This window comes from Eurosta solidaginis, chromosome 3 (genome assembly GCF_040869045.1).
Source record: "Eurosta solidaginis isolate ZX-2024a chromosome 3, ASM4086904v1, whole genome shotgun sequence".
NCBI lineage: Eukaryota > Metazoa > Arthropoda > Insecta > Diptera > Tephritidae > Eurosta > Eurosta solidaginis.
The window spans coordinates 231329620-231357126 of NC_090321.1; the positions used below are offsets into that span (position 1 = coordinate 231329620).

Sequence of the window (27507 nt, forward strand, 5' to 3'; positions counted from 1 at the left end):
TAAATTGAAAATAAAATGTTTTCGCATAAGAGTTTAACTCCTCATGTAATTGATAAATTGGTTGAAATTTGGAATAAATTGCATATTCTAATTCTAATTGATAGACGTAGTATTCTAAGAAAACTAAATGTTTTAATTGAAAAAATATCACAAAAGCATTAAACACAGAAAAAAAGTTCAGGAATTTACAGCATTCGTTCAATCAACAAATGAATTATTTTACATTGGAAAATGTAAATGCAAATTAAAAACAACAGAATGCTCATGTGGTTTAATACCAAACCATTTAAAAGAATTTATGATGGACCAACATAATGATAGAAAATACACAATACCTGAACATATGGATGACATTGTAGAAGAAACACCTACAACAATACCAGCAATGCCAACAGTTAGTGATGATTCAATAAACGAACCACTTGGAACAGATATGGAAAAGGTGAAGCACAAATTGCAAATGAAGCAGTTGCAGAAGTATCTGTTACAATGAACCGAGGACATTATACTCAACGATACGATGCTATAAATTTTGCTAAATATTATTGTATGGTGTGTGACAGATTCGGCGTTTCAGATAGAGTTGCTTCATGTTTAGCAACAGCCCTTTTCGAAGATATAAATTTCCGAGATGTTCGTGGTGACCTTGTCATAATAATGGATAAATCTAAAGTTGCAATCTGAATGACGATTATTATCTGAAGCGGCATTCACAAGAAATATTCCATACGATCACTTGGTACAATTCTTAGATTATGATGAGCCAACACTAGATGATCCAAGCTCCAAGCTGGAAAAAGAAGCGGTAAAGATGGGTTTGATGGTGAATGAGGACAAAACGAAGTACCTGCTGTCATCGAGCAAAGAGTCAGCGCATATGCGCCTTGGCAACCACGCTACTGTTGGCAGCCATAATTTCGAAATAGTAAAAGACTTCGTTTATTTGGGAACCAGCATCAACACTAGCAACAACATCAGCACTGAAATCCAGCGAAGAATCAATCTTGCCAATAAATGCTACTTTGGACTAGGTAGGCAATTGAAAAGTAAAGTCCTCTCTCGGCGAACGAAAATCATACTCTACAAGTCACTTATCGTGCCCGTCCTGCTATATGGGGCAGAAGCATGGACCATGACAACAGCAGATGAAGCGGCTTTGGGAGTGTTCGAGAGAAAAGTTCTTCGAAAGATTTATGGACCTCTACGCGTTGGCGATGGCGAGTACCGAAGAAGATTTAATGATGAGCTGTACGAGCTATACGCAGACATCAACATAGTCCAGCGAATTAAAACGCAGCGGCTGCGCTGGTTAGGCCATGTTATGCGAATGAAAGATGATGCTCCGGCCAAGAAAGTGTTTCTATCGGAACCCGCCTATGGAAGCAGAGGTAGAGGGCGGCCCCCACTCCGTTGGAAGGACCAGGTGGAAAACGATTTAAACTCCCTTTGTGTGACCAATTGGCGCCGGTTGGCGGAGCGAAGGAGCGACTGGCGCGCCTTGTTGGACGGCCATAACCGTTTAGACGGTTAAGCGCCAATTAAGTAAGTAAGTAAGTAAGTAACACTAGATGATCCTAATATTCCAATACATATACAAGGAGAAGAAAGATATGTACAGTTGTTAACATCTGTTTCCAAACGTGTTATAGAAAAAAACGTGAAGGTGTTATGGCTGTTACAGCAGAACGTCGTGAAAAACAACCACGAATGGAGAGCAAAAAAGATTTTAAAACATAATAACATAACATTACTTTTATTTTGAAAAATACGTTAAAATGGTCAATTCTAAGTAAAAAAATAATTTAAAAAAAATACATTAAAATTATAACAATTGTGTTTTTTTGCTTATTACTTGAATATATATTTTTTTTTGAAATTTTTTTTCTACTAAAACGAATTTGAAAAAAGAAAAACTGTCTGAATAAAAGTTGTTGGAAATGTTCTGAACTTATTTTAGATGTAAAGAAAAAAAAATCCATAAGAAATTTGTTAAAAATGATAATATAGTAGTTAAAACTTCATTTTAGGCTAATTTCTCATAATTTAAGCCTGATATCTCTACTAAAATTCCAAAACACTATATATATTAATACAGATTCTGAAATGTACGTAAAATACCTTTAAATAAGGCCCAATGTGATATTTTTCCCATAATTCTATCAGAAGCTATGAAGATTTTTTGGCCAAACCCTACATTCATATGGCAAAATATATATTTTGCAAAAGTGGGGGACTCGAAATCGGACTTAGAGCTATGTAGTCTTCAGCAATTTTTCTTAGAATCATCTGTAGATTACGTTTTTGCTATACTCCTGATGGAAAGAAAGTTTGACCCGCTCTAATATATATAAATGTACTAGCAGACCCGTCAGACGTTGTTCTGCCCTAAATTTGGTCTATCTCCATACATTTTAATAAGCTTTTTTCGTCTAACTCAATTTGATACCCATAATGTAAAAACACATCCTAGTGTTACCCTGATACACCTTTTGGCCTATATCTCGAGAACCTTCACAAATAGGTATGAAAACAACCCTGTACTAAAGCACTCATCAACATCTTTCATTCGTTACCCATATTGTATAACCACATTCTAGGGGTACCCTTGTCCACGTTTTCGCTTATATCTCGAGACCCTAGTTACCCGCGGGTGCGAAAAACACCCCGTATCAACTCATTCGATACCCATATTATACAAACATATCCCAGGATTACCCAGGTCCACGTTTTGATCTCAAGTCCCTATCCAGAACGGGATAAAAATTAGCCTATGAATGTCTCCTGGTTCTAAGCTACCCCTCCACCAATTTTCAGCCAAATATGTTCATCCGTTACTTCCTCTTCAATCACTCTTTATCTATTAAAAAAAAGCGCATCAAAATCCGTTGCGTATTTTTAAAGGTTATGTATTCAAAGGGACATAGGGACAGAAAAAGCGACTTTGTGTTATACTATGTAGTGATGTACATCCATACATACCTATAAACCTACGCCCGTAGTTAAATAACGCAGCGAATGCTACATATGTACATATGTATTTTTCGCATCAAGACTCACTCAAAACCAATTAGCGCGGACAGTTCACAGCGAACAAACACACATACGCATTTTTTGATAAAAATGTTACTTTAGTTTAAACAATTTGGCTGATATAAGAAAGGCATCAAGTATTTTTTTTTGATGTAGATCGAAGGTAAATATTTCAAAGTTTTACTGAAAAGTAGAATTTTTTAAATCCATCCATCCGTTTATGAGTTATAGCTGTGTAAACAAAAATTTTATGATTTTTTACTACATTTTGGCAATTTGCCACGCCCCTATAATATATACCTTCAAATTATATTAACTGTACCATCTCACGTAGCTAAGCTTTCAAATGCAAAAACCCGTTTTAAAATCGGAGCATTCTGTGTGAAGTTAAGCGCATACATGTCATTTAGCAACTTTATTTTATAAGATTTACTAGCAGACCCGGCAGACGTTGTTCTGCCCTAAATTTGGTATATCTGCATAAATTTTAATAAGCTTTTTCCGTATAAATCTGCCCTCGCCCCTCTACACTTTTTCCTAATCTTTGTATTCACTCCTCCCTCTGTATTTTTCGCTTCATCTATCTCCATCTTCGTCTCATTCTATCTCTTTCTCAGTCTCTTTCTCTCTTTTCTCTTCTCTCAAGTTTTTCTCATTCTTCTTCATATCTTGTTGCCAGCCCCAGAGGGTGGTATGTATTTTGTTCCAGTCCCATTCCGAGTCTCAGTCCCAGTCCTACTCCGAGTCTCAGTCTCAGTCCCAGTCCTAATCCCTGCCCCAGTCCGTCTCTGGTCTACTTCCCGGAAAAAAGCATTGTAAATACTAATATAGGCAAATTTATATACCAAATTTCAGGCAAATCGAATAGGACGTATGTAAATAGGTATGTGGGTATTATTAATTCATGACTTTATTTCGGATTCGCATGCATATTTATCAGTTTTGCCAGGTTGATGCGACTAAATGGAATATCACAATGAAAATTACTTAAAAGCTCTCAGCAGCAGCTTTCATTTGATATCCAAAATACACACAAATTCTAGGGGTATCCAGGTCCATGTTTTGGCCTATATCTCGAGACCCTAGTCACCAGTAGGTATGAAAACTACCCTGTAGTAAAGCCCTCATCAACAGTTTTCCTTTGATATCCATATTGTATAAACATTGTCTCGGGGTATCCGTGTCCACGTTTTGGCCTATATCTCGATACCCAAGACACCCAGCGGTATAAAAAATTATCTGTAGTAAAGCACACATCAACAGCTTCAATTTGATACCCATAATGTGAAAACGCATCCTAGTGTTACCCTGATCAAAGTTTTGGCCAATATCTCGATACCCTAAACCTCCCAGTTGTATAAAAAATTATCTGTAATAAAGCACACATCAACAGCTTCAATTTAATACCCATAATGTGAAAACGCATTCTAGTGTTACCCTGATCCACTTTTTGGCCTATATCTCGAGACCCTAGTCTCCAATAGGTATGAAAACTACCCTGTATTAAAGCACTCACCAACAGCTTTCATTTGATATCCATATTGTATAAACATATTCTAGGGGTGGCCGGGTCCACGTTTTGGCCTATATCTCGAGACCCTAGTCACCAATAGGTATGAAAACTACCCTGCACTAAAGCACTCATCAACAGCTTTCATTTGATATCCATATTGTATAAACACATTCTAGGGGTGCCCGGGTCCACGTTTTGGCCTATACTCGAGACCCTAGTCACCAATAGGTATGAAAACTACCCTGTATTAAAGCACTCATCAACAACTTTCATTTGATATCCATATTGTATAAACACATTCTAGGGGTGCCCGGGCCCACGTTTTGGCCTATATCTCGAGACCCTAGTCACCAATTCTATAAACACATTCTAGGGGTACCCGTGCCCACGTTTTCGCTTATATCTCGAGGCCCTAGTTACCCGCGGGTACGAAAAACACCCCGTATCAAAGTACTCATTCGATACCCATATTGTACAAACATATCCCAGGATTACCCACGTCCACGTTTTGATCTCAAGACCCTATCCAGAACGAGATAAAATTTAGCCTATGCCTGCCTCCTGGTTCTAAGCTACCCCTCCACCAATTTTCAGCCAAATATGTTGATCCGGTACTTCCTCTTCAATCACTCTTTATCTATTAAAAAAAAAAGCGCATCAAAACCCGTTGCGTATTTTTAAAGGTTTAAGCATTCAAAGGGACATAGGGACAGAAAAAGCGACTTTGTTTTATACTATGTAGTGATGTACATCCATACATACCTATAAACCTACGCCCGAAGTTAAATAACGCAGCGAATGCTATATATGTACGTATATATGTGTCGCATCAAGCCTCACTCAAAAGCAATTAGCGCGGACTGTTCACAGCGAATAAACACACATTCGCATTTTTTGATAAAAATGTTACTTTTGTTTAAACAATTTGGCTGACATAAGAAAGGAATCAAGTATTATTTTGATGCAGATCGAAGGTAAATATTTCAAGGTTTTACTGAAAAGTAGAATTTTTGAAATCCATCCATCCGTTTATGAGTTATAGCTGTGTAAACAAAAATTGTATGATTTTTTACCACATTTTGGCAATTTGCCACGCCCCGATAATATATATCTGCAAATTATATTAACTGTACCATCTCACGTAGCTAAGCTTTCAAATGCAAAAACCCGTTTTAAAATCGGAGTATTCTGTGTGAAGTTAGGTGCATACATGGCATTTAGCGACTTTATTTTATAAGATTTATAGATATAGATATAGATTTGGGAAAAATTTAAACAACGTGACATCACGACGGACAAGGCGACAGCTGTTTCGATTAAAGCTTGTAAATCTCTTCAAAGCCTTTTCTTTCTCAGAGATTTACAAGGTATAATCGAAACAGCTGTCGCCTTGTCCGTCCTGGTGTCTCGTTTAAATTTTTCCCAAATTATTAAAAAAAAATGTTTTCATAAAGAAATAAAATCTTAAAATGTCACGACTAGACGGTAAATTCAGATTATTTAATTCACTTGATAAATCAAATGCAATAATATCATGTTCAACTATATGTGTTAAAGTGGACTCAGATGATCTAGAAGGATTTGGTTCATCCATTTTAAATTTAAATACAAAAAGCGGTAAAGAAAAAAATTTTTTCATAAGAAATTTGTTAAAAATGTTATACAGTAGTTAAAAGTTCATTTTAGGCTAATTTCTCATAATTTAAGCCTGATATCTCTACTAAAATTCAAAAACACTATAGATATTAATACATCTTCTGAAATGTACGTAAAATACCTTTAAAGCAAGTCCAATATAATATTTGTCCTATAATTCTATCAGAAGCTATGAATATTTTTTGGCCAAACGCTACATTCATATGGCAAAATATCTATTTTGCAAAAATCGGGACCTCGAAATCGGACTTAGAGCTATGTAGTCTTCAGCAATTTTTCTTAGAATCATCTGCAGATCACGTTTTTGCTATACTCCTGATGGAAAAAAATTCATCCATACAATTTGACCCGCTTTAATATATATACATATATAAATATGTATATGAGTATTTAATGTACGGAAAATATTTAGCCTCAAAGTAACCTCGGTAATAATAACTTTTTTTTCCACAAAAGAAAAATGTTTACCAACTATTCTTAAAATTAATTGGTGGCCGCAGTGGTGTGTTGGTAGCGTTCTCCGCTTACCATACCGAAGATCTTGGGTGCAGTTCGGAGTTGGCGTAAAAGTTTTATCCGGCCAATTTGTAAGAAGAGAAGCTCGGCCTAAATACTCTCCGGAAGCTAGCGCGCCTTGTATTTATTCATTTTATTTATTTGAGAAGAGCTTTGATTTCTTCGATAACTTTTTGATAATAAATAAATAAATTTTCGACAACGATAAACCGACGACATACGCTCTGGCAACAAATCGATAGCTTTTCGCTAACATATCGAAAACTTTTCAATATTAAATCGATAATAATTCGATAAAAAATTTATAAATTTTCGAGAGCAAATCGGTACGTTATCGAGGCCTAATAATAATTATAAGTAACTCTCCATCTCGACGTGTTAGCGAAAAGCTTTAGGCGAGTTATCACTTTATTGACATTGAAGTATTACAGATAAAAAATCGATAACTCGTCTAAAACTTGAGTTAACACAGCGAAATAGAGAGAGAGCTTCCTATTATTTTTATTATTACTCGATGCACTGCGGTCTTTATTTAGATTTATTGTGCTTGACCTTTCAGCCTATTACTCTGTAACGAGGTTTTAATGATTTTAAGTACCTCTTCAGACTTTTTAATCCATATCAGTAAGGGATTAAAAGCCACCCACTTAGATTGGAGAGTCTTTGCCATGCCAGAGTGACGCATTCGCAGAGAATGTAAACCGGAGTTTCATCCTCCACGTCACAAAAGTGACAGATTGTGTCGTATAGATTTAACTTGCTTAGTTGATATCGTAGACTAAAGTTTCGCGTTTAGTACCCAGTGAAAGTTAGCAGGGCCTCTCTGATTAGATTAATTAGTTTGGGCGATACTCTCGTTTCTGGGAGTAAAAGAAATTTCGCCTGTTTTTGCCCTGGGCATTCAATCCAGTGTTGTCTGAACTGGTTTATTTGCCAGTTAGTTATGGTTTCTCTAGTGTGTGCTTTTGTAAGTCCATAGAAGGGCTCTGGGCCATAGAATGCTACTAAAACACCCTTCTTGGCTAATCAGTCTGGCTGTTCATTATCCATTCCCTGATGCCAGGATTGTTTCCTAAAAAACTGTGTTTTTGGCTCCGAGGTCATTGAGGTATCCAATGCATTCAATGTATTGCTTAAAAGTAATTGTGTACGACTGCAAGGCCTCTTGGTAGATATAATCTGCAGCAAACTTATATTGCATGGATTTCTGCCTCAAAAATAGTGGAGTAGCATCCCATTGGTATCGATTACTGACCTCTGCATCAGGATCAGTATATGGATTCCGTGTTTCCCAGAGAGTTTTTTTCCATAATGGACATCTCAAAATTCCTTGAGTTTCTGAGCGTAAGCGCCATTGCATCACTGCACTTTCTGTGAATTTTCTTATTACTTTCATATGCCCTGTCATGTTCCCTCTTTAGGTCGGATATATTTTGAAGTCTAAGTGGCAGGCACTGAGCGGATATTATATCCTCGTGCATCCCTGTGAAGGAAATCCGTTGGATTTCAGAGGAGCGAGTACACAACTTTAAGGGCATCCCATAGTGACCACAATTTACTCTGTTGTGCCTCCCAGCTCAAGACGTAGTGATGTGAGTAGCCGGCTCCGTGGATTTTCCTGACTGATAGGTATATTGAGTCATACACAGACTAAGTTTGTTAAGGGTGACCTCCGTAATATACTGACCCAAATTTTCTCTATACCCTTTAGGAGAAACAAACTGAGGATAATTGGTCTATACGACGAGGGCAGTTGCTCGGGTTTGACTACCGATTCACCGTGTCAATTGTCCTTCTGGATTACGGAACTGCAGGAGCCATTTCAACGCTGCGTGATCTGTCCTAACGCGGAATCGCTGGCCGTAGAGGTATTTGTGAAAATGTTTAATGCATTCTACCAATTGCAACAGCTCTCTCCTTGCAATGGTTCCTCTCTGCTTTTCAAATCGAACGGCTGTATTATGCAACTACCTTCTCCTGTCCATCGACTAGTTGTGATAAAACGCCTCCTATAGCATATCCTCTCGCATCTGTATCTAGATGAATGTTGCTCCTGGAATCGGATATGCTAACATTGGGGCAGTGCACAAACGCTCCTTCAATGTTTGGAAAGCCATTTCTTGCTCCTTCTTCCATTCAAAAGCTTTATTTTTTCTTGTAAGCTCATGGAGGCTATGGGCTACCCTGGAAAAATTTGGTACAAATCGGCGGTAATATGTGCACAGCCCAAGGAATCTTCTCAATTCATGTAGGTTCTGTGGTCTTGGCCAATCCTTTATAGTCTCTATCTTTTCGTTCGCAGTGCAGATGCCCTCTGTCGTTACCTTGTGACCCAAATAATTTACTTCCTTTTTAAACAGCGAACACTTTTTGGGACTTAACTTTAGACCAGCGCCAGCTATTCTCTGGAAAACTTCCTCCAAGTTCTTAAGATGATTATGATTAAGATACATCAAAGTTCTTTCCCAATACGATGATGTCGTCCTGGTACACCAAGCATGTTTTCCAATGTAGTCCTTTCAGTACCTGGTCCGTGAGTCTCTCAAAAGTAGCTGGTGCATTACAAAGTCCAAAAGGCATCACTGTAAATTGCCAAAGACCACCACCGACATTGAAGGCAGTATTCTCTTTATCTTCCTCCTTCACCTCAACTTGCCAGTAGCCGCTTTTCAAGTTCAGCGTGGAAAACAATTTCGTACCAGATAGCGAGCACAGAGTGTCATCAATTCTTGGCAATGGGTAACTATCCTTTTTCGTTACGTCATTCAACTTCCGGTAGTCCACGCAAAACCTCATTTTTCCATCCTTATTCTTTACAAGTACTACCGGTGAGCTCCATGGACTAGCTGATGGTTCGATGACGCCGCTGTCGCTCATTTCTTGTATGATTTGACCCACAACTTCCCGCTTCGCCAGTGGAACACTATGTGGAGCTTGACGGATCTGCCTAGCATCTCCAGTGTCAATTTGATGTTTCACATCGTTGGTGCGGCCTGGTTTGGAACCATCCTGGTCAAATATGTTCGCGTACTTTAGGAGCAGTTGTTTTGCCTTACTCTGATAGGCTTCTTCTAGCACCTGCGTCCATGCCGTGATGTCATTTGAAAGATCAGTATTGCTAGGTGAAACGTGTTCCTGGAGCTGTTCACAGTTAACAACTACTTCAGCGTCTTGGCATCTTACCAAAATAGCTCCTTTGGTCAGTTTGAGCGGTGACTTGAACTCATTGAGTACTCTTACCGGAATACGTCCATCTTGTCATAGCCAGGGTTTTTCCTACAAGTATGTTCAGTGCTGATTTGTTTGCTGCTTCGATAACCCACAATTTGTTTGTGCCACAATCTCCATCAACATTTGCCCAGATGAATGCTTCGCATTTTGGTGGTATTTGCTGACTCTATTCTACCAGCACCCGTTTAATGCTGTAGCCTCTCTCGTAGCCGAAATTAAGTGGTACATCCATGTTGGTATATCGCATCGTCTTGTTTTGCATGTCGATCTTGATGCCCTGGTCGATTAAGAAGTCCACTCCAATTATGATTTCATCAACAATCTCTGCCACTATAAAATTGTGTACTACCGTGACGTTCCCAATTCCGACTTCACATGATACTTCTCCTAGAACCGTGCTGTCTTCTCCAGTGGCTGTACGCATTCTTGCTCCATGCAATGGTCTTATCTTCTTGTTGACTAAATCCGCTCGAATGATGGAATGAGAAGCACCCGTATCTACAGTCAGTAAACGTTCCTTTCCATCCACATGTCCTGCGACAGTAAGATTGCTTGACCTTCTTCCAATTTGTGAGATAGAGATTATGTGGCATTCAATTGAGGGAGCTAGCTGTCGCCCCTTGCGGCTGACTCGCTTTTGTTTAACGATTGATTGGTCTTGGAGATCTGCTCATCTCCTTCAGCTCTGTATTTACGTCCACCCACATTGTTGGAACTGTTAGGGTTGGTGTTGCAATAACGCGCAATGTGCCCTGGCTTTCCACACTTAAAGCATTTGACTGCATCATTATTCTTTTGCTGCGTACCCTTCAATGCTTCCAAAATTGTGTCTACCTAGTTTGGCCTTTCCACTTCCACGCGATGAGCTTTGTATGCGGTCTTACCCAAAAGCGACGCTGTTTCTTGAGTCAGTGCATGGGATACCGTTTCTGCGAATGTGGGTTTTGGGTTTGCATATGTCGCTCGCTTCGTTTCTACGTCCCGTATGCCATTTATAAAACTCTGGATTTTTATCCTCTCGGTGTACTCCACGGGTGCGTCCGCATTTGCCAAATGTGCCAACCTTTCAACATCCGAGGCAAACTCCTGCAAAGTCTCATTCGCTCTTTGGTGACGGTTTTGAAACTCAATTTGGAATATCTGTTTTCTATGCTCGCTTCCATAACGTCTTTCGACAGCGGCCATCAATGCTTCATAGCTGTTCCGTTCGTACTCTGGAATAGTCTGCGAGATTTCGGCAGCTGGTCCTTTCAATGCTACGAAGAGTGCATCAACTTTATCTTCAGCATTCCAGTTTTTCACTGTTGCGGTCTTCTCAAATTGTAGCTTAAAGACCTGGAAAGGAACAGAACCGTCAAAGGATGGTGTTTTTACCTTTGGATTACTCATTGAAATTGCTGGGCGATTTAGTTGCAACTCCTGTATACGATCTTTCAAAGCATCCATTTCGGCCTCCATTTTATCTTGTCGTTCACTGAAAGCCGCCAGCTGCGATGAGACTTTTCTTTCCTGTGCCTCCAGCTTTGTTGAGATACACTCTTCCTGTGCTTCGAGTTGTAATGTTATGCGTGCCTCTTGCTCTTTTAATTGTTCTGCAATTTGTGACGCCATGTATGTTTTCTGTTCATCCAATTGTGCTGCCATATATGTCTTCTGTTCTGCCAGTTGAGATGACACTGTCGATGTTTGAGCAGATATTGCAGCCAAAATCGTGTTCAAGTCTGTGCTCGTAACTGTCTGCGATGTTTCATTTTCTCCTCAATTTTTGTTGTTGTCTCGTGGCCATCAAGATGAATGATATACTCTTCCATGTTAATTCCTTCAGCTTCCATTGCCTCTCGTAGTCTTGCCTGAAGTTCGAGTTTATTGCCGGTTGTATTCAATCCACGGGCTTTCAACTCCTTTTCCAGTTGCTGGATCCTTAATTCACCTAACTTCGCCATGTCCTTGTTGTGCTTTGCAATTTCTGGAATTTATTCAACAATTCCTCTTCTGACACCAATTGTAAATAATTTACTGCAAATCCTCTTATTTGCAACCTTCTGCTAAGTTCGAATCACTATAAAAAAAAAAAATAAAAAAAACTGTTGAATAAATAACTCCAATATGTAATAATGCAAAATGGCCTTTATTAAAGTACTTCACAATAACACTCCAACTATTTTCAAAATAATACTGCTATTGCTCGCTAGATAGCGTCTTAATCGAAACTCCTTCTAGCGCCTCTACGGTTGCTGCCTTATATACTCTTTGATTTCCTCGTTGCATCTTCTAGGCGCTTCTAATTTCAGAATCTACTAGTTGGCCATCAGCTATCAAATTTCTCAGCTGTAACTACAGATGCACAATTTTATAGCTTCTCTCATTGCATACTTTCGGCAGTATCTCAGATATATGCATTTAGTTGTGCGTTGCTCTCCGCTGCGTGTACATATGTGTAGACGCAATTATTGATTCGTTTATGTAGATACATAATGATTGATTTATGGATGTGCATGATATCACTGTTTAGCATCGGCTTAGAGATGACAGTACCCTTAGTGTTGCGAATATTCGTAACAGTATTAATGAGGGTTTTAAAAGGGAGTGGCCCCTAGTCTTATATGTGAAGGCGTTTTCGAGATATCGACCAAAATGTGGACCAGGGTGACCCAGAACATCATCTGTCGGGTACCGCTAATTTATTTATTTATGTAATACCACAAACAGTATTCCTGCCAAGATTCCAATGGCTTTTGATTTCGCCCTGCAGAACTTTTTCATTTTCGTTTACTTAATATGGTAGGTGTCACACCCATTTTACAAAGTTTTTTCTAAAGTTATGTATAGTTTGCGTCAAAAAACCAAACCAATCACCATCTTTCATCCCTTTTTTCGTATTTTTTCATTTTTCGAAATTTTCGATATCGAAAAAGTGGGCGTGAGTCGGATTTCGCCCATTTTTAATACCAAGATAAATTGATTTCAGATAAGTACGTGAACTGAGTTTAGTAAATATATATCGATTTTTGCTCAAGTTATCGTGTTCACGGCCGAGCGGAAGGACAGACGGTCGACTGTGTATAATAACTGGCCGTGGCTTCAACCGAATTCGCCCATTTTCACAGAAAACAGTTATCATTATAGAAGCAATGCCCCTACCAAATTTCACATGGATTGGTAAATTTTTGTTCGACTTATGGCATCAAAAGTATTCTAGACAAATTAAATGAAAAAGGGAGACACGCCCATTTTGAAATTTTCTTTTATTTTTGTATTTTGGTGCACCATTTTTTTGACATAATTTACTTATATACTGTAAAAATATTAAACATTTTTTTTTTAAAAAGTGGGCGTGTTCGTCATCCGGTTTTGTTAATTTTTATTTAGCACACATACAGTAACAGGAGTAACGGTCCTGCCAAAATTCATCATGATATCTTCAACGACTGCCAAATTACGGCTTGCAAAACTTTTAAATTACCTTCTTTTAAAAGTGGCCAGATCATTTTGATATATAGAAGTCTATATCTATGTCGATTCGTTTATGCCGTTACGGGGTACCGTTATGCGAACAAAGTTAATTTACTCTGTGAGCTCTGCTCAGCTGAGTATAAAAATAAATTGAAGCGATCGCTATAGCAATAAAAAATAGCCGAGATTCAAAAATCGTCATCACTATAGGTATTCACAGATAGTTCAAAATCGCTGTATCGGCCATCACTCATGCCAACATTATCTGATCCTCAGCCTATCAAATTTTTTAAATCTAGCCAAAATTCATTCAATGTTCTTAAAATTGAGTCTACATAAAACTGTTTATCTAAATTTTCTAAAATTTTGAACAAGGCTATAAAGAACTAAAAAAATTTCTAAAAAAAATCGTAAAGCTAAATCGGCAACAATGCACACAACACAGTGCGCCTGAAAACATGCTTTAGGTTAAAGATAACTTTTGAAAAAATCTATTACAATTTACGCACAGGCATTGGGAGCTCAACCAGCCAGCTACATGTGCATGGGTTTCACCAGTGTTGTCAGCACACTCACATTTACCCATGCGAGCGCTGTGTGTGTACTCAGCTGAGCTATTCGAATTCGTTTAGTTCAGTTTTGTACTTACCAACGTTAAGAAGTGTTTTCGTAAAGCAAAATCTGTGTGTGAAAGAAATCAAGTGAATTGCCTAAAGTAGCAATTTTTTATTAATCTTTTCATTAAAGTTATTTCAAATAGTATGTAAACTATATGTGAAGTATTTAAGCAAGTGGATTTTAAAGATTTCATAAATGTTTGTTGTTTAATTTCATTGCATAAAGCAATTTTATCTGCATATATACATACATACATAAGTTAATTTGTGTGCTATATGTAAAGTTGAAAAAGTGAGCAGTAAATTTGCTTTTCTGTCATTCAACGCCCGTCGGGTAGTGCGCGCACATTTTGTGTGAAAAATCGAAACTGTCCAATAGATTGTTAGGGTGAGAGAGCGAAGGGAAGACACACAGACAACAGTGCAGAGTGGTATTATTTCAACAGAGCCCTTTGCCGCTATAGAAGTAACAATAATAACAACAACGTATTGAATTTATGAGTTGTAAAGAAAAAAAGTGGAACAGAAAGAAAATTTTTTGTCTAAAAAAGTGATAAAAAGTCAAGTTTGAAATATTTACAGAAGAAAAAACTATAAGTACATATGTATGTATGTACGTATAAATAAATGTGTACATGTATGTGCATTAGACTGAGTCGGTTTATTAACCGATATCGCGCCATCGATTTGTCGATAGGATTTGGGCTCAGGAAAAAAGTTCAACTACGCATACCCAAAAAAATAATTTTCGAGCCTTCGAAATTTAATTTTTTTACTTTTGGTAATAGTCTAGTTGAGGGGTCGACTGCTAGTACGCTACCAAAAATATTAACTCGTTCAAAAGATATTAACGAAAAACCGAAAAAAGACCCGTGGGTACCTCCGAAACCGGGGGAGGGATCCATAGTATTTTTGCGCAGAACACCTTTCTTCTCACGTCTTTTGACACCTCTCTCGATATTTTTGGACGAGTTTTAGAAGTTGTGAGCTAAAGTAAAGAATTACCAAGGTTTTTTTCATGACCCACCAAAAAAATTTTCATTTAATTGTAAAATTTTCACGTATACCCTGTCCGACCCGAAAATGTCCACCGAAAATGTTGGCGATAACAGTTTTTGAAAAAAAAAAAACAAATATACGTATGAACTTTTTTTTAGTAGGTCACGAAAAATACTTTAAAAATCAAAGTCGAAAAAAAAAAAATGAAATTTCGCAGGCTCGAAAATTAATTTTTTGGGTATGCGTAGTGGAACTTTTTTTCCTGAGCCCAAATCATATCGAAAAATCGATGACGCGATATCGGTTAACTTTCGTCCATACAAATCGACCCACCCTAATGTGCATGATAAATAAATATTTAATGTTTTAGAGCAGGGCTATTCATTTCATAGCACAATTGTGCCCTCTCAATTCACACGCATATGATTCGCTCTGTCGTCGTTAATTGAGTTAAGCTGGAGTCATTGGTGCCGTATGTCGTATCGCTGTATCCGTATCCCTAACGTAATCACCTGTTTATCGTTACGACGGTAAACCAAAACCCAATTGGTTGGCTACGATACGGTAACGATCTGGTGAGCGGCACCAATAATCGATTGCATTGATTCTCATAAGGTTGGTCGAATCAGCTGTTATAAGGTTACCGATAAAGCACCAATGTCTCCAGCTTAAAGCCGGAGTCATTGGTGCCGTATGTCGTATCGCTGTATCCGTATCCCTAACGTAATCAGCTGTTTATCGTTACGACGGTAAACCAAAACCCAATTGGTTGGCTACGATACGGTTACGACCTTAGCGGCACCAATAATCGATTGCATTGATTCTCATAAGGTTGGTCGAATCAGCTGTTATAAGGTTACCGATAAAGCACCAATGTCTCCAGCTTTAGTCGTCGCTTGGCACTTGGCGTAGCAACGTCAGTAGTGGGTATCGGCAGATCTGTATCAAAATATGCATGTGTATCGCGCATAACTTTTCATACATATTTTGATACCGATCTGCCGATACCCACTACTGATGTTGCTACGCCAAGTGCCAAGCGACTAGGGATGCAAACGATACATCGATGCTTTTAAAACATAGATAGTATCGGATGAAAATCCGATGTTTAACATCGATGTTTCAAATTACTCAATATCGAAAAATTGCCGATATATCGATGTCAACTTTGACGATGTTTCGAACATCCACATCTCTAAAGTTGCATTTATTGACTCCATTCTTTTTTTTTTTTTTTGTTAAGTTGCTGCAAACTGATGTAAAAATTGTAAGTTATTAATTATAATTTATGTATGTTTGTTTAATGGTGTGTTCAGTTTATACTTATATTTAAGAATTCATGAGCTTACACCGGCTAATAATAATCGAATTTCAATTATTATGTTTTCTAAGAGAAACTGAAAAGAAAGAAACATTTACTGGCATATTCCGATGGAACCATTTCGAAAACCGCCAACGTAATCATCATCAGGCAATTTTGTAATGTTATCAAAGTTTTCACCGGGATTCGAACCGTGAATCACATGGTGAAACTGCAGTTGTGAATTAAGCACGAAAACAAATACCAGCAGGATAGCCTAGTGGTTAATGGCAACTGCAGTTTCACCATGTGTTTCACTGTTCGAATCCCGGTGAAACCTTTGATAACATTACAAAACTGCCTGAAGATTATTACGTTGGCGGTTTTCGAAATGGTTCCATCGCAATATGCCAGTAAATGTTTCTTTCTTTTCAGTTTCTCTTAGAAAACATAATAATTGAAATTCAATTATTATAAGCCGGTGTTAAGCTCATGAATTCTTAAATATTAATAATAATTGTTTTAAATTATGATGCGACTTCTAATGAATAATTTACACTAAATAAATAGGTGAATATCTTAATTGAAAGTGCAGTATGGCCAGTGCAAAGGCGTGAGGTAAATATGTAGATCGTGAAGTAGTATCCCGGGCTTTTTGGAATAATTTTATTATGTGGATAATAATTAATTTTTACATCGCCTTTGATTACCTTTGGTAACAGCGTAATAGTTTTTATTTTCAGCTACTTTGACCAACATTGTTTTTATTTAATAATGGGCTGCTTTTTGATTACTTTTAAAATGAAGTTGCTTGCACTGCTATCATTTGTAATTATTAATATTAAATTAAAACAAAATTGCACATTTTTAATAATTTCTATTTTCCACCAGCTTCTTGCCGAAATCAATATGCCGAACAAAAGTTAGGTGTGGCGATATTTTAAAAAATTAAGTGTCAATTCCGCAAAGTGTCTATTTTGACTTTGGCCGGTAACTGCATACATATATAATAAAACCTCTGCACATTGTAGAGGGGCCTTTAAAATACATTTCTGGTCGACTTTTCTTAAAAATTCCTCGTTTTCGGGGTGTGTGAGCTAATGTCACAAACGAGGCCACTATAAATATCACCCCACCCACTGGAGCCACGTAGTTATTCCTAAATTGAATTCTACTGAAAAAAACATCGGAAAACATCGATGTATCGATGTTTTTCTTCCGATGCTTTTTATCATCGATGTTTATTTTGTCGATACATCGAAATATCGATGTATCGATGTTGCTCCTCAAAATTTGCATCCCTACAAGCGACGACTAACTCAATTAACGACGACAGAGCGAATCATATGCGTGTGAATTGAGAGGGCACAATTGTGCTATGAAATGAATGGCCCTGTTTTAGAGTTCGTTTCGTGAAGTGACTTGACAACTGCTGCTACACCAATACACTCACAATATGTGCCGACATCACGTCCACAGTTAACAGAGAACTAAAAAATTCGTAAACTAAAATAAAACAAAACAAACAAAAAACAATAGCTTGCGGCACGTCTGGAAAGATTTTCTTGTTAAGTAAATTCATTTAAAATGTAAAGTGTAAAAAAGAAGAAATTCCTTCCAAACAAACAATTAAGTGTAAAAATTAAATTAACCTATTTATAAAAAAACTAGCCTTTACCCGCGGCCCCGTCCGCAAGGAGAAAATGAAATATGTGGGCTATTCACGTTAGCCTGCTTATAAAGTTATCTGTTTAAAATTTTTTTTTCTGTCTAATGCATTTTATTTTTGTAATTGAGTAAAAAAAAGAACTTTATGAGCTGATAACCTGATAGGATCCCAAAATGATAACGAAATTATCCAGAAAAAGCCACGAAATGACCCCGACGCTATCGCGGACGGATCCCGAAAACCATCCAGAAACGCCCCGGAAGTGTTTCCAAAAGTTCCCGAAGTAGTCCCAAAAAAACCCGAAATGACAACGACACGATTCTAGACTTATCCAGATAACCACACAGAAATGATGCCTGAAGGGTGCCAAATTGATCCCGAAATAGTCCCGAAAAAGTTCCGAAATTACCCTGACGGGCTCCCGGACGGATCTCAGAAACCATCCAGAAAATATCCAGGAAGGGTCCCTAAATTATCCCGACTAACTCCAGAAAAAGTTCCGAAATGGCTCCGAGGGGATCCACGATGGATCGCGAAAACCATACAGAAATGATTCCGGAAGGATTCCAAAATGATCCCGAAATAGTCCGTAATTGACCCAGATGGGATCCCGCACAGATCCAGAAATGATCCCGGAAGGGTGCAAAAACTATCCCGGAAAAGTAACAAAAAATCCCGAAATGGTTCCTACGGCATCCCGGACGGATCCAGAAATGATCTCGGAAGGGTCGCCAAATGATCCCAAAATGATCCCGAAATGACCCTGATGGATCCGGCAAACCATCAAGAAATTATGCCGAAAGGGTCCCAAAATGATCCCGAAATAATACAGAAAAAGTCACGAAACGACCCCTAGAGGATCCCCAAATGATCCCGTATTAGCCCCGAAAAGGTCCCGAAATAACCCCGACGGGATCCCGGACAAATCCCGAAAACCATCCAGAAATGATGCCGGAAGGAAACCCAAATGATTCCGTAAAAGTCCCGCATTGATTCAGACGGGCTCCCGAACGGATACCGAAAATCATCCAGACGTGACGCCGGAAAGGTCCTCAAATGATCACCTAATAGTCCCGAAATGACCCTTAAGGGGTCATGGACGGATCCCATAAACCATCCAGAAATGATCCCGATATATTCCCGAAGATGTCCCGAAATGACCCTGACGGGATCTCGAACGCACCCCTAAATGACCCTGACGGGATCCCGGACAGATCCCGAAATCCATCCAGAAATGATCTTGGGAGGGACCCCAAATGATCTCGAAAAAGTCCCGCAATAATTCCGAGGGGATCCTGATCGGATACCGATAACCATCCAGAAGTGATGCCGGAAAGGTCCTCAAATGATCACCCAATACCAAAATGACCCTGACGGCATCCCGGACTGATCCCAAAATCCATTCAGAAATGATCTTGGGAAGGTCCCAAAATTATCCCGAAATAGTCTCGTAAAAGTTCAGAAATTACCCTGACGGGTTCCCGGACGAATCCTGAAAGCCATCTCTAAATGATCCCGAAAAAGTCCCGAAATGACCCTGACTGGACCCCGAAAGGATCCCGAAAACTATCCAGAAATGATGCCGGAAATGTCCTCAAATGATCACCTAATAGTTCCGAAAAGACCCTGACGGGATCCCGAACGGATCCCGACAACTATCTAGAAATGATGCCGAAAGGGCCCGCAAATGATCCCGTATTAGTCGAGAAAAAGTCCCGAAATGAACCCGACGGGATGCCGGACGAATCCCAAAAACCAGCCAGAAATGATGCCGGAAGGGACACCAAATGATCCCGAAAAAGTCCCGCAATAATTCCGACGGGATCCTGAGCGGATACCGAAAACCATCCAGAAGTGATGCCGAAAAGGTCCTCAAATGATCACCTAATAGTCCCAAAATGACCTTACGGCATCCCGGACAGATCCCGAAATCCATCCAGAAATGATCTTGGGAGGGTCCCAAAATCATCCCGAAATAGTCTGGGAAAAGTCCAGAAATTACCCTGACGGATACCGGACGAATCCTGAAAACCAATCTTAAATGATGCCGAAAAAGTCCCGAAATGACCCTGATGGGACCCGGAAAGGATCCCGAAAACTAACCAGAAATGATGCCGGAAAGGTCCTCAAATGATCTCCCAATAGTTCCGAAAAGACCCTGACGGGATCCCGAACGGATCCCGACAACTATCCAGAAATAATACCGAAAGTCCCGCAAATGATCCCGTATTAGTCGAGAAAAAGTCCCGAAATTACCCCGACGGGATGCCGGACGAATCCCAAAAACCATCCAGAAATGATTTTGGAAGGGACCCCAATGATCCCGAAAAAGTCCCGCAATTATTCCGACAGGAATCTGAACGGATACCGAAAACCATCCAGAAGTGATGCCGGAACGGTCCTCAAATGCTCACCTAATAGTCCCAAAATGACCCTGAGGGCATCCCGGACAAATCCCGAAATCCATCCAGAAATGATCTTGGGAAGGTCCCAAAATGATCCCGAAATAGTCTCGGAAAAGTCCAGAAATTACCCTGACGGGTTCCCGGACGAATCCTGAAAGCCATCCTTAAATGATCCCGAAAAAGCCCCGAAATGACCCTGACGGGATCCCGAAAGGATTCCAAAAACTATCCAGAAATGATGCCGGAAAGGTCCTCAAATGATCCCCTAATAGTTCCGAAATGACCGTGACGGGATCCCGAACGGATCCCGACAACTATCCAGAAATTATGCCGAAAGGGTCCGCAAATGATCCCGTATTAGTCGAGAAAAAGTCCCGAAATGACCCCGACGGGATCCCGGACGAATCCCAAAAACCATCCAGAAATGATGCCGGTAGGTATCCTAAATGATCCCGAAATAATCCCGAAATGACCTCGTCGGCATCCCGGACGGATCCCGAAAACCATCCAGAAATGATGCCGGAAGAGCCCCCAAATGATCCCGAAAAAGTCCCCAAATGACCCCGACGATATCCCGGACGGATCCCGAAAACCATCCAGAAATGATGCCGGAAGAGCCCCCAAATGATCCCGAAAAAGTTCCCAAATGACCCCGACGAGATCCCGCACGGATCCCGAAAACCATCCAGAAATGATGCCGGAAGAGCCCCAAATGATCCCGAAAAAGTCCCCAAATGACCCCGACATACTCCAGAAAAGGTTCCGAAATGGCTCCGAGGGAATCAACGACGGATCGCGAAAACCATACAGAAATGATTCCGGAAGGATCCCAAAATGATCCCGAAATAGTCCGGAAATGACCCAGATGGGATCCCGCACAGATCCAGAAATGATCCCGGAAGGGTCCAAAAACTATCCCGGAAAAGTCAACAAAAAATCGCGAAATGGCTCCTACGGCATCCCGGACGGATCCAGAAATGATCTCGGAAGGGTCCCCAAATGATCCCAAAATGGTCCCGAAATGACCCTGATGGATCCGGCAAACCATCAAGAAATTATGCCGGAAGGGTCCCCAAATGATCCCGAAATAAAACAGAAAAAGTCACGAAACGACCCCTAGAGGATCCCCAAATGATCCCGTATTAGCCCCAAAAAAGTCCCAAAATGACCCTGACGGGATCCCGAAAGGATTCCGAAAACAATACAGAAATGATGCCGGAAAGGTCCTCAAATGATCCCCTAATAGTCCCGAAATGACCGTGACGGGATCCCGACAACTATCCAGAAATGATGCCGAAAGGGTCCGCAAATGATCCCGTATTAGTCGAAAAAAAGTCCCGAAAGGACCACGACGGGATCCCGGACGAATCCCAAAAACCATCCAGAAATGATGCCGGTAGGTATCCCAAATGATCCCGAAATAGTCCCGAAATGACCTCGTCGCCATCCCGGACGGATCCCGAAAATTATCCAGAAATGATGCCGGAAAGGTTCCCAAATGATCCCCTAATAGTCCCGAAATTACCCTAATGGGATCCCGGACGGATCCCGAAAACCATCCAGAAATGATGCCGAAAGGGTTCCCAAATGATCCCGTATTATTCGCGAAAAAGTCCCGAAATGACCCCGACGGGATCCCGGACGTATCCCGAAAACCATCCAGAAATGATGCCGAAAGGGTTCCCAAATGATCCCGTATTAGTCGCGAAAAAGTCCCGAAATGACCCCGACGGGATCCCGGGCGGATCCCGAAAACCATCCAGAAATGGTGCCGGAAGAGCCCCCAAATGATCCCGAAAAAGTCCCCAAATGACCCCGACGATATCCCGGACAGATCCCGAAAACCATCCAGAAATGATGCCGGAAGAGCCCTCAAATGATCCCGAAAAAGTCCCCATATGACCCCGACGAGATCCCGCACGGATCCCGAAAACCATCCAGAAATGATGCCGGAAGGGTCCCCAAATGATCGCGAAATAGTCCCGAAATGATTCCGGAATAGTCCCGAAAATGTTCCAAAATAACCCCGACGGGATCCCGGACGGATCCCGTAAACTATACAGAAATGATCCCGGAAGGGTCCCAAAATGATCCCGAAATAGTCCCGAAAAAGTCCCGAAATTACCCCGGCGTAATCCCGGACCGATCCCGAAAACCGTCCAGAAATGATCCCGGAAGGGTCTCGATATGACCCTTACGGGATTACAAATAAGGTGAAGCTAATTATAAAACCATGTTAATAAGGCAGCAGGCGCATTGGAGCGAATAAAAAGTTAGATAGAAACATACAGGTAAAGCTAATAAAAGCGTGCTAATAAAAACAATTGATGGAGGGCGGATGGCGGGAGTAGAGGAGAGGACCACTGATCGTTCCTCCAAAATTGTCTAGATCTCGTTCTGTATGTACCAGATACCAAAAACTATTGATTTAGGAGAAAATTTAGATTGAGTTATAACAATTTATGGATTTTACACCAGAGGGGAAGATAAACGGGGGCGGGCGGAGGGTGCCACTGCTTACTTTGTAAGCCCTCGACTTATTTGACCCCTTGAGTCTGTGATATTGGTGAAGGCCAGTATACGTAAAGTTATAATGGGTAAAAATTATGAAAAATAATTTCTCGAAGGGTCGTGGGACCCCCACCCCTCTTTCCATGTTCGAAAAAAATTTCGCTAGTAGACTACTGTCTGTGTCCCAAATTTCATCAAAATCCGTGTAGCCATTCTGGCGTGATTCAGTCGCAAAGACGAAAAAATATAATAATTAAATTATAACTGTTCCTAGGGGGCGGGGACCACGCCCATTTTGAAAAATATATAGCTAGTAGATCCTTCTAGACTATTGGCTATATGTGTGCAAAATTTCATCCAAATCGGTCCAGCCGTTCTTGCGTTATTGAGTCACAAAGACAAACGTCTGGACAAACATCCAAACATCCAAACATCCAAACATCCAAACATCCAAACATCCAAACATCCAAACATCTAAACATCCAAACATCCAAACATCCAAACATCTTAACATCCAAACTTTCCCATTTATAATATATATTAGATAATAACTCGAATAAAACTCCAAAGTGAAAAAACTAAAATTGCGTTTGAGTAGTGCGTACGAGTGAAATCTACCGACACACATACATATGATTGCTGTCGGTCGACTTTGAGTATTGAGTGAGAGCGCGCCAAAGAGCGAAGGTACACAAAACACAAGTGTTTGAGCTACAGTGAGAAAAATTTTTAATTTTTGTATAGAAAAAGAGAGAGAGTGTGCAAATAGAAGAGCAATAAATTTAAAAGGCAAGAATCATAGACATCTTAAAAATCCCTCTTTATACAAAAATTTCCCTGTTGCAGACAGCAAATACGAGTTCCCTAAATACTGCTCCGCCTAGTGAATTTCAATTAATTACAAAATAGTGGTGAAATCAGTGCAAAGGCATAAGGACGACTATAAAAGAGTGCTGTGCCAGCAAATTGGCTTAGTTCTTTAATTTAACTGCGCTATAACGGATAAATCAGCTGAGACGGTGAGTTTACAAATAAATAAATGAAAGTATAAAGTTATATGTTTATTTCATTGTCTCAAAAATTTGCTATAGTATTAATGTGATACCTAGGCCTATTATTATTATTATTAGCCCCGATGCACTGTGACCTTTTCTTTTAGATCTACTGTGCTTGACCTTTCATCCTATTAATGCATTTGAAGGCTTTTAATGCATTAAAGTACCATTTCAGGTTTTTTACTCCATATCACCATAGATTAAGAGTCGCGCCTTGTACCCCCTATTGGGTAAGGGGGCTTATACCCAGCAAACACAGTATCTAACGTTAGAGAAATATTGTAATTTTACATTAGAATTCTAATATAGTTCTGTAATGCATTTCGAATCGAAAACTGGGTTAGAGAACTAGGTTGGAATTCGACTGTGAATCGATTCGAATAACACTAGAAATGCGATGTTATGATTATTCTCACAGTTATCGATTATTTGCACGACTTTATCACTCATTCTTAGTGTTATATAAACAAAATACAAATAGTGAAAATATTACAAGTTGCGAAATAAGTTTTTTTATTTATAATATTAAATATTAGTAAGTGAAAATGAATCAAAAAAAGTTAAAAAAGGAAAGCGAGCATATTATTGAAGTGCTATTTGAATGGTATGAAGAAAACGATTCCTCATCCGAACCTCAAATCAACGCTGAGCGGTTTTAATTTATTATAATAGAAAAAGCCTTTGAAATATGTTCATTCTTAATACATAAGATTATAACCAAATAAACGTATTTGATATAATGAAACAATGAAAATTTCGCTGATTTTAAATAATTGAACTTAATTGCGCATCACTTCGAAATTCTCATTAGGAACTTATTAGAATTTGACTTTAGAATTCGATTAGAATTCTAACCCTATTTTCGATATCGAGAACGAAGTCCCCTTTTTGTCGAGAATGCTATAATTCGCGACAGTTTCGCAAATCGTCCTCTAACCTTCTACCGTAGAGAAATACATTAGAATTCGATTCGTCTTCTAATCGTTTTCTAACCTAAATGTTTGTTGGGTAATATACCCGCGGTAGGGATGCTTGTTGTAAGAGGCGACTAAAATACCAAATTGATTAAAGTGTTTGCCAGCGCAATATATAGCTTCTCCAACCCAATTGTCAACCTCATATACTTGTGGCGAATCCTCGTGTTATGGCCTAGAAGGTTTCATGTGGTCATACCAAATCGTTCCAAAGATTGTCAGGCTATTATCTTTATGGTGTTTGTGACCGGAACGTACCGGATCTGCATCCAGCAAAGGACCACCAACATCGATAACACTCGCCAAGACCTTCGGGGAGTGTCCTTATCGCTATAACAACAACAACAACAGTCACGCCTTGTTAAAGCGACGCATTCGCAGAGAATGTGCACCGGCGTTTCATGCTCCAGCTCACAAAAGTCACAGATTTGTGCATCGGATAGGTTTATTAACTTACTAAGGTGATGTCGTAGAATACAGTGTACCGTATAGTACCCAGTGGAAATTCGTAGGTCCTCTGCTTGGATGAATAAGTTTGGATTATATTCTAGTTGCTGGGAGTATAAACAAAACCTAGCTAAGAAGTAATTGTGTAAGACTGCAAGGCACGTAAGGCTGCCTGAATATTTTCGGGATCTTTTTGTTTTAATCACCCTTAAGGGCCCATTACTGATACTTAGCATAGACTTGACTTGGCTTGAGAACTGTCACTTACAGTTCTGTTAAATGAACATTGCATGTTACTGATTACTCAAAACTTAGAACCACTTAACTTGACTTAGAAGTCTGTTGAATTTTGATTTTCTTTGTAAGTTCTAAGTGACGTTTACATTTTGAGATGCCACTTGTTTGTTTCCATTTCATTTTGACATTTTGTCATACAAATTGACATTTATTAAAAATAAATTTCACCGCTGATTATGATGCCAGATTGTATGCGCCAAGTGGAGTATAATCGTGGCTAAGTTGCCAAGTTTACGCCAAGTCAAGTCAAGTCTATGCTAAGTATCAGTAATGGGGGCTTTATTGTCATTATCGTCGTCGTCACTAAACGACGACGTGTTAAATTCGTTATTGCTATCGTCGTTTTCGATAGCTATTAATGACTATCGACACATGTTTGGTATTGACTAAGCAAATTTGCTCTCGTCGTCGCCCTCACACGACGCCATTTTTACTGACAGCAGAAGGAAAATTTGTAAGTAAAACATTTCTTTTTTAATTAGTTAATTAAATATACAAACATGTAATATGCATTGTTTTTTTTAGATATTCAAAATGAAAATAACGAGTGCGCAACAATTCGAAGTTCTTGTAGCTGGGCTAGAAAAAATCGGAGTTATTTCTGATTTTTTTTTCTATTGATTCTAAGCTCCTCTTTATTATTTTCGTCACTAGAGCTCGCACTACTATCATAATAAAAGATTTTTGTAAAATTTTGAAATTAAATATTTAAACAAATCTCAAATCGCGAAAAAAGACACTGAAATAGTAAAAAAGATCGAACAGCTGATCCAGAAATGGCAGAGATGGTATATTTTCCTTTCGTTTTATCGATAAATTGTCTTCGTCGTCTCAACAATTTTTGCCAATACCGATTTGGTGTCGAAGTGACGACGACGTCGATACGATGTGACGTCGACTGAAAAACGACGACGATGTCGACGACGACAATGACAGTAAGGGTGAATTTGCCGGATTATTAACAGATAATTTAAAATTATTTCGCGATTGTCTTCGAGATTATTGCGGTGTGAATTCCAGACTACTTGGGGATCGTTGAGATTACCCTTTGTTGATTTCGGCAAGATTTACATATTTCAGATCGTTTTCCGAAACATTTAATGACCACTTAGGAATTTTTTCTGATGATTGTTTTTTGGATAAAAAAAATAAATACTTGGCGCGATTTACCTCCGAAAGCATTTAAGCCGAGCTTCTCTTCCAATATGCTTCGTACTTCTTTTTAATTTTTCCTACAATTTAGTAGGACGGTACCTACATGTTTTATGCCGACTCCGAACGACAGCTGCAAGGCAGATTAATTTTCACTGAGAAGCTTTTAATGGCAGAAATACACTTGAAGTGTTTGTCAAACCACAGCCGAGGTGTGACCTCGGTTAGAAGAACTTTTTTCTAATTGAAGAAAATTGTTCAATATTTTTGGTGTTGCTTTGCTCAGGACTAAGATAGTATCTTCGGTTGGTAGACGGAGCACGCTACCACCACAACACGGCGGCCGCCGATAGGGATCACTTTGGGACTATTTGGACTACTTTGGAGTTATTTGCGGATCATTTCGAAACTTTTTCAAGGATAATATGGAAGTAATTTTGTTATAATTTACCAATCGGTACTATTACACGGATTGTGTTCGATATTGCTTCGGCACAATTTCGTGACTCTCTTCGGATCATTATGGGATATCTCCGATTGTGAGACTACCTAGATGGATAGATAGGTAATTAATTGAGGATCGCACTGCGACCATTGGTCTATTGTGCCCTCATCTTCTTCACATCATCTCATCCAAGCTGACCTCTTTGATGAACCCCAGCAGTTCACTTGGCTTGAGGGA

The 27507-nt window shown here is 39.4% G+C and overlaps 1 protein-coding gene across 1 annotated transcript in view; it reads left to right on the forward strand.

The window, feature by feature from the left end:
* The first annotated feature begins 23673 nt into the window (after window positions 1–23673).
* The window catches only part of LOC137245200 (DEP domain-containing protein DDB_G0279099), a 368986-nt gene continuing 365152 nt past the window's right edge, over window positions 23674–27507 (forward strand). The window contains exon 1 of the mRNA XM_067775491.1: window positions 23674–23919. The gene's annotated coding sequence lies outside the window, so the exon portion shown is untranslated. The remainder of the gene's footprint in view (window positions 23920–27507) is intronic.